The sequence below is a fragment of the Microtus pennsylvanicus genome, chromosome 11, assembly GCF_037038515.1.
Source record: "Microtus pennsylvanicus isolate mMicPen1 chromosome 11, mMicPen1.hap1, whole genome shotgun sequence".
NCBI classification, from domain to species: Eukaryota; Metazoa; Chordata; class Mammalia; order Rodentia; family Cricetidae; genus Microtus; species Microtus pennsylvanicus.
Genome location: NC_134589.1, coordinates 2,783,413 through 2,791,873, shown reverse-complemented (window position 1 = coordinate 2,791,873; position 8,461 = coordinate 2,783,413).

Below are 8,461 nucleotides of genomic sequence, written 5' to 3'. Positions count from 1 at the left end.
GGTGCCACTGCACCCTGTCTGCTCAGGCCTCCAGCTGAGTGTTGGGAAACTGTTTATAATGTGTTGGAAGGAATCCTGGAATCCTCTTGCCCATGAGTGGTGAGCAAGAAGAGGCGTGACTCTCAGTCCTCGGTGTCACTCTGCCTGGATGCTCTTCTGCCTGCCCGGCTGGTCTGCACGTCCTGATGTGTCTGATCTTTCCTCTCCCAGGACCTTCCACTTGTCCAGTTCCTCCATCTCCACTCGTGCTAATGTTACTCCAAAGCCTACCAGAACCTCCCTGACCTCCAGAACATCACTGGTAACTGCTGATAAATGCAGTGTTGCTCCGAGTTGCCCTCTGGCTGTCCTGGGGCCAGTTTCTGTCCCCTGTCCTTACTGATCACAGCACTCACTATAGGCCATGTAGTCAAGGCGCCAGCTGCCCTCAGCCAGCCCCACCCACCTCGAGGGTGGCTGTCCCTGGAGTGACAGACACCCTGTTGCAATCCCGAGGATGCTGGCTAAGCAGCAGAGGGCGCTGTGGAGAAGACGACAGAATCCTGCGCTTTATCTGTGGAGCGCCCTGTGAGTCTAAAGAGGTCGTGTTTCTTTTAATGTTTTCTTTTCTGCCTTTCTTTCAGACTATCACTGCTGTTATTTTGAGATAGGACTTTGTGTACGTCTGGCTGGCCTAGAACTCAGAAGGAAGCTGAGAATGGCCTTTGACTTAGAAAGGCCTCCTGCCTCTGTCTCCTGAGGACCAGGATTACAGGCTGCACCACCATGCTAGGCATGCTTTCTGTGCACGCAGGAGAGCCCCCCCACGCCACCCCAATCCGCAGCCCAGGTTGGTCTGGAACTCACGTTCCTCCTGACACAGCCTCCTGAATGCTGGGACTACAGACACACACCATCACGCCCGGCCTCTGTGTTTGAGGGCAGAGACTCGGGCTCCCTCCTTCACTTGGCATTGTAGAGTTTCTTTGCACGACCTAGAACTATCTAGAGGTTTCTATGCATGGGCCTTGGTGGAATGAGCCTTCCTGCCACATGGTAGGGACATTTTAGGGGGAGATGTGAGAAGCCCGGGGCCAGGGTGCTCAGCAACCTGCCCAAGAGATGGTGATGCTCTTAACTCTGCTTGAGTCTGTGACCCTGGCAGAGTGGCTGTGGCCTTCTCCTCAGCAGGGGGACTAGCCTGTGACCCGGGAGGCCAGTTTTCATCTGTCCAGATGAAAATTCCTAGGGTTCTCCCACCCAGACAAGGGACCGAGAACAGCCTTCCACCCTGGTCAGAACCCAGGAGCCTGACATGGTTTACTCATTTGCTCGGGCAATATTTATGCAACTGTCCTAGGGGTGGGGCTGCACAGAGAACAAGAAAGACAAGAATTGTCACATGCCATGGGGGAGGCAGAAAACCAGACTGCAAAATAGATGGGGCGGACGAGTCCAACAGAGAGAAATGAAACAGGCCTAGGGGAAGGGAGGGCCCAGATGAGAAGTCCGCAGGTTAAAATCGAAAGGCCTGGAAGGGCCTTTTTGTGGGAAGCTGGGCCTTAGGTGGCATCCGAAGGAGCTGAGGGGAGGAAGTGCTTGGCAGCAGGAGCAGCAGGTGCCAAAGCTGGTTGGCGTGGGAGTGAGCCTGGAGTCAGAGACTCGGAAGGAACCTGCACGCCCAGAGAAGGCGGGAGGTATGTGCCATCAGCAGCTGGAGACTGGGCACTGTGGACCCGAGAGCCTGCACACCAAAGGGCGTGCTCGGATCCCAGTTAAGGCTCCCACTGGGTGTCCCTGCCTGCTGTGTGAATGCTGGCAGTGGGGCCTGGGAGCCGCTGTGCAGTAGAGAAGGATGTGGATGTAGATCTAGGAATACCACATGGCTAAAGTTATCAGACTCTAGGAAGAGATGCCCAAGGCTTTTGCCACGGCCTAAGTCTACTTCGGAAGTGTTGGCCCTTGATGGGCCTGTTGGGGTCACCGTGTGATCCCTGTATTTGGTCATGGGACCAGGAAGGCCCCCAGTCATCTTCACCTTCCCAGGTTCTTTCCAAGAGTAGAGACTGATGGACTGGGCTGACTGCACACAGAGGAGGGAGGATTCTCCTGGCCCCCACCACACCCTCGGTCACTGCTTTAGGTGGGGGGACCAGATGCCTGGCATTTCTCAACAGGCGACGGTGACTCTCACATCAGCCAATCAGATGCATGAAGAGGGAATGAGCCGGTACTTCACCTGTGTGTGTGTGTATGTAAGCCGGATATATAAGGCCCTGCTTCTGAGGGCTGAGCCCAGATGACCGTGCCTGTCAAACCTGCTCCCAGTTGCTGTTCAGCCTAGCCCAGCCTAAGACTGAGCCTCCGACCATCGCTGCCACAGGAAAGAACGGCTACTGCGAAGTCCGAACCAGATCCAGTCAGCATCCCAGAGGGACCGTGGACGGGTCAGGACAATGGACAGGTCAGGACAGGACCCTGGCTGTTCTGAGGCTGTTCAGTAGGAGTGGAGGTGGCACCTGGTTTGTGGGGAAATGAAGGGAATAGCCTGTCTCACCATGCTTGGTTAGCCTGTCTCACCGTGCTCGGTTAAGGAGCTGGAATATTCTCTGGTTGCTGAGTTCTATCACAGAGACACAGGGTCCGGACAGGTGAAAGGAGTCTGGGATTTATAGTCATGCCTCCTGGGTTACTTGGGTTGGATGAAGCGGAAAGCAGGTGTCTGGAGGCAGGGGTACAGTGAGTTAGGCCTGTCATCAGTGGGAATGGGGGATTCCACAGATGGGACCGAGACGAGAGATTGGATTGGAGCAGAAGGACACAAAGGGCCATCCTCCCTTCTGTGCTTGGAGGGGGTTACCACATCCGTCAGCAACCTGTTCTAACCTCCTCTCCAGGCTGGTGTGTGTGTGTGTGTGTGTGTGTGTGTGTGTGTGTGTGTGTGTATAGTTTGTGTGTGTGGAGAGTGTGTGTGTGTATGTCTGTCTGTGTTTGTGTGTGTGCTCATGTGTAAGAGTGTGTATGTGTGTGGTGTGTGTATGTGTCTATGTGTTTGTGTTGTGCTCATGTGTAAGAGTGTGTATGTGTGTGGTGTGTGTATGTGTCTATGTGTTTGTGTGTGTGCTCATGTGTAAGAGTGTGTATGTGTGTATGTGTTTGTGTTGTGCTCATGTGTAAGAGTGTGTATGTGTGTGGTGTGTATGTGTCTATGTGTTTGTGTTGCGCTCATGTGTAAGAGTGTGTATGTGTGTATGTGTTTGTGTTGCGCTCATGTGTAAGAGTGTGTATGTGTGTGGTGTGTATGTGTGTCTATGTGTTTGTGTTGTGCTCATGTGTAAGAGTGTGTATGTGTGTGGTGTGTATGTGTGTCTATGTGTTTGTATTGTGCTCATGTGTAAGAGAGTATATGAGTGTGCATGTAGGTGATCATGAGAAAAAGAGTGTGTGTATGTGTACATGTGTGAGAGAGAGTAGTATATGTGTGTGTATACTTGAGTGTGTGTGTGCACACTTGTGCTTGTGTATGTGTGAGAGATCATGTGGGGGGGGTGAGAATGTGTGTGTTCATGTGTGTGTGGTGTGTATGTGCACATGAGTGTGTGTGTATGCTTGAGTTTGTGTGTGTGCGCGCACTTGTGCTTGTGTACGTGTGAGAGAGATCATGTGGGGGTGTGAATGATAATGTGCGTGTTTGTGTGTTTGCTGTGTTGTGTGTGTGTGTGTGAGAGAGTGTGTGTCAGAGAAGGGGAAGTTTTCTCCTACCAGACGGAACAGGGGGCTGAGGCCTGGGGTCTGAGAAGGCAGACAAGGAAGGGTCTCGGAGGAGGATGCAGGAGGCTGCTCTAGTGTTGGGCTCAGGCTCCTGAGAGGGTACCAGATCTGGGGCGGGTTTTCTTTCTCAGTAGGACTCACCACTCTCTAACCTGGAACCGAATTATAAACACAGCCCCGCTTTCTGTTTGTTTTCTGAGATCAAGACTTGCTCTGCTGCCCAGGCTGGTCTCCAACGCTCAAGCTCATGGGGCTTCCCAAGAATCTGGGACTACACCCAGCTCATCCACTGTGTGTGTGTGTGTGTGTGTGTGTGTGTGTGTGTGTGTGTGTGTCTGACCATCGGCCTCACCCACTCTCAGTAAGTGCTCTCCCACTGAACTGCACCCCAGACCCAAGCAATGATTTCCCGATTTGGGTTTTTTTTTTTTTTGAGTGTGTGTTTCATTTTCATTTTTGTTTTGTGACAGGGTTTCATGTAACCAGGTTGGCATAAACTTGCTGTGTAGCCCAGGCTGGCCTAGAATTCCTATTCCTTTAGCTTCTACCTCTCAAGTTCTGGGTTGCAGCCATGCCCCCTGCCTGGCAAACTGTCTCATTCTCTGGCTCTTTGAATTACTATATGCTGATCAATAGCAGGCCACCCAGAGTGGCCTTGAGGGACTGCTTGGTTAAATCCACTTATACCTTTATCCTGGACCAGCTTTGGGGCTCGAGAGGCCTGGGACAGAACTAGACTTTCGAGGGCCCTGACTTTCTTTCTAAGTTGCCCTGACAGTGGCAGGGACAGTTCAAGGGTAGATCACCTATCAGGAAAAAAGAGGCATGTACAATCAGATTAGCTAATGCTCCCAGAGCCCCTGTGACCACTGGGACCCAGTCCTGGAAGGCTCCACAAATCCTAACACATCAGCATCCCCTTTTCCCTAGCCATGGACCCCAGAGCCTCCTGCAGACCCGAGTTTTGGCTGCAGGCTGGAGTGTGGCTGTTGGATCTGCTCGCATCCTGAGTCCTGATGTAATGATGCATGGGCGAATGGCGCAGCGTGGTTTGCTACTAATAAATTAATATTCCATGAGCCCTTATTTGGGGGTCATTTGGTACCAATTTAACTGCAGGGCTGTTGATCCTGCCAGGGAAAGGGTCACAATTCAGGGGCGCCTACAATGTCTGTCTCTGCAGCTGAGGGGCAGGGTCAAGCTCCGTGTTTGCTTAGGTGGATATCTCTGGACCTGGGGAAGCACACTCTACACCTCTGTATTGTGTGGGAGGGGAAGAATCCTGTCCTGACAGTGGCATCTTCCTGACCAAGGCAGTTCTAGACGGCCATCTCCTTTCTCGTGACGTTTCCGGAACCTCCTCCACTGGAGCCAACATCTGTTGTTCCCTGGCACGCTTCCCTCCTCTGCAATACCAGCACACATTAGGAGAGCCCCTTCTCTTAGAGCTGAGACAGAAATCTAAGAAGGCAATGTCTCTCTGGGCAGTGACTCTGCAGAAGGTGCGGGGAGGCGTGGGGTGTGCTCTGTAGATGTGACCCACCGTGCTCCTCTTTGGGTGGATATAGAGCAGGAGCCTGGCAACCCAACCCTCTCCAGGGACATTCTGGGTTGGCACTGGGGTGCTCTGGGCTGGCATTAAGGCGCTCTGGGCTGGTACGGGGTGCTCTGGGCTGGCACTAAGGCGCTCTGGGCTGGTACGGGGTGCTCTGGGGTGTTCTGGGCTGGCACTGGGGTGCTCTGGGCTGGCACTAAGGCGCTCTGGGCTGGTACGGGGGCGCTCTGGGCTGGCACTGGGGTGCTCTGGGCTGGTACGGGGTGCTCTGGGGAGTTCTGGGCTGGCACAGGGGTGCTCTGGGCTGGCACTAAGGCGCTCTGGGCTGGTACGGGGGTGCTCTGGGCTGGCACTGGGGTGCTCTGGGCTGGCACTTGGGCGCTCTGGGCTGGTTTCAGGGCTGCCGGCTTCTCCCTGTGTTGGTTCCCTTTTCCTGATTTTTCTTCCTTTTACACTTAATTTCTTTCTTGTTTATCTATTTACTTATTATCGGGGGCAGCACACTAGTGTGGAGACAGGAGCACAGCCTGGAGCTGGTTCACTCCTTCCACCTTGTGGGTCCCAGGGATTGAACTCAGGTCGTCGGCCTCAGTGGCAAAGGACTTTACCTGCTGAGCCGTCTGAATTGGCCCCCACCCCATAAAACAGTTTCGGAATTATCAGGGGTTTGTTCCGGCAAGACCCCGGTAGAGGGCTTCCAGGTCTCCGTCACCATTTGTCCTTGTTTCACGTGTTGTATACGTCAGCGACACGTGAGGTAGCTATGCCCACCCATGCTCCTGGCATCTAAGAACGGGTAGGGGAACCCCCAGACACGGTGCTGGTAGTCCTGGGAGGTGGCATCCAGTGAAGGGATCTGAGTGGCTGACACACAGAGGTCAGGGACTGGCACAAGAGGAACCAGGCTTGGGTGGGGCTCCGAACAGTCAAGTGACAGACTAATGAAGGGAAAGAAGGGGAAGGGTGTGGAGGAAGAGAGAGGCAGGGAAGGGGGAGGGGGAAGGGGAGGACAAGAGGGCAGGAGGAGAATACGGGAAACAGAAATGGGGCCGTGTCCCTACACTGAAGACAGTATCCTCTGGCTTCAGATTGGTGGGACAGGCCAGATCAAGGTAGGGGGGCTCCTCAAGCCACACCCTCTTCCTGGACCATGTCAGGGGCTTGAGACCAGAGCAGGATTAATATAGATCTGAGATCTTTCTATCATCCTTCCATCCATCCATCCATCCATCCATCCATCCACCTATTTATCTCTCTTTTCTTCCTTCCCTCCTCCTCCTCTTCTTTTTCTTCTTTTCTTCTTCTTTCTCTTCTTCCACAGGGTTTCTCTGTGTAACATCCCTGACTGTTCCGAACTTGCTCTGTAGACCAGGCTGACCTCGAACTCACAAAGATCCTCCTGCCTCTGCTTCCGAGTGCTGGGATTAAAGGCGTGCGCCACGGCTCCTTTCTTTTTAATTAGCAGCTTTGCTGACCATCGTTCACATGCCTCATAATTTACCCATCCTGATGTGAAATTTAGAGGCCTTTGTGTCTTCACAAACACATGCATACACCCCACAGTCAATTTCCACACCCACGGCACATGGGTGTGATACGGCGTCCCGGAGACTCCTCCAGCTGACCAGGTCGGGGCTGGCTACTGGGCTGTGTGTTTCCCAGCCCTGTCCTGGGCTTGTTGCTCAGCTCTCACCATCTACAAATTCTCATTTTCTTTTTTAATTAAAATTTTAACTAAAGCTGGGACAGGTCTCATGTAGCCCAAGTTGGCCTTGAACTTGCAACGTAGCTAATGACTTTAAACACGTTATTCATCTCTTATACCACCCGGGTGCTGGGATCAAGGGAAGTACCACCGCACCTGGGTTATGTTGGGAACTGAACCCAGGGCTTAGTACATGAGTGCACAGTAGGCCAACGCTCTGCAGCTGAGCTGCATCCCCCGCTTGGATTCTTTCCTTCCTTCCTTCCTTCCTTCCTTCCTTCCTTCCTTCCTTCCTTCCTTCCTCCCTTCCTTCCTCCCTCCCTCCCTTCCTCCCTTCCTCTCTCCCTCCCACCCTTCCTTCCTTCTTCCATTCCTCTTTTTAATGTAATGTGTTTTCACCTTTTTTTTGACATGGTCTCACTATGTCACTCATGACTGACCTGGAACATGCTATGTAGGCCAGCATGGTCTTGAACTCACAGAGATCTATCTATCTGTCTCTGCCTCCTAAGTGCAGATATTAAAGGTGCCACCAAACCTGGCTTTATTTTCACCCTCCACCAGACTCTGCAGTTTACAGATGGTCCTGTTCTGACGTGGACGTAAACACTAGGCAAATGTTGGGTCCGAAAGAGCCCCTTGAGATGTGTCCATGAGTGGCATGCTGACACAGGGCCAGGCACCCCAGGCCTGGGCATTTCCAAACCTCCTAGCCCTGTGTGTCTAGTACGGTGCAGGCAGTGGCTCCAAACAACAGATGTCACGTCTAGGGATGCTCCAAGAATGTCTTCCCCGTACCACCCCAAATCTCTGTATTGCTAGAACTATCCCTGGCAGTTTGGCTTAGCATCCCAAGTCCCCACCTCCCCCCATCTTGAAAGGACACCAATGACTCTAGTAAGCTCACCAACTCCATCTGTGAAAACCAGCTTCCACCAAGCTCACATTCCCATGTCCTTTGGGGGATGTGACTTGGAACACCTTAGGGTCAGCTGTCAGCAGGAAACCGGGAGTGAGCTGGTGGCTCTCCTGAGTGCTCTCTGCTCATCCCCATGTGACCCTCTTCCTTGTGATGGCGCTGGCCTGCCCACCTGCTCTCCAGAGTTCTCTCTGCATGAGGAAGTTCTGAGGAAGGGTATTCATGGAGGCTCTTCTCTGACTGGTCTGTGAACACTGGGTGGCAAAGACACCTGCTAACTCCTTCTAGTGCCGTCCTGGAGTTCCGAGTCAGATTCCATCCAGATCCTGCCTCCTCTAAGGAACTGAGAAAGTCACGGGTCAGAGGCGTCTGCAGCAATTTCTGGAATGAACTCAATCTTTTATTGTTTCTCTTCCCACTTGCCTTTTAGGCTTTGGTGCTCAGACTTTGAGTCTTGGAGCAGGTCACATGGTCTGAAGTAACTTCACAGCCCTTCCTGCCCGGCCCAGCCCCACTATAACCTGTGGAGAAA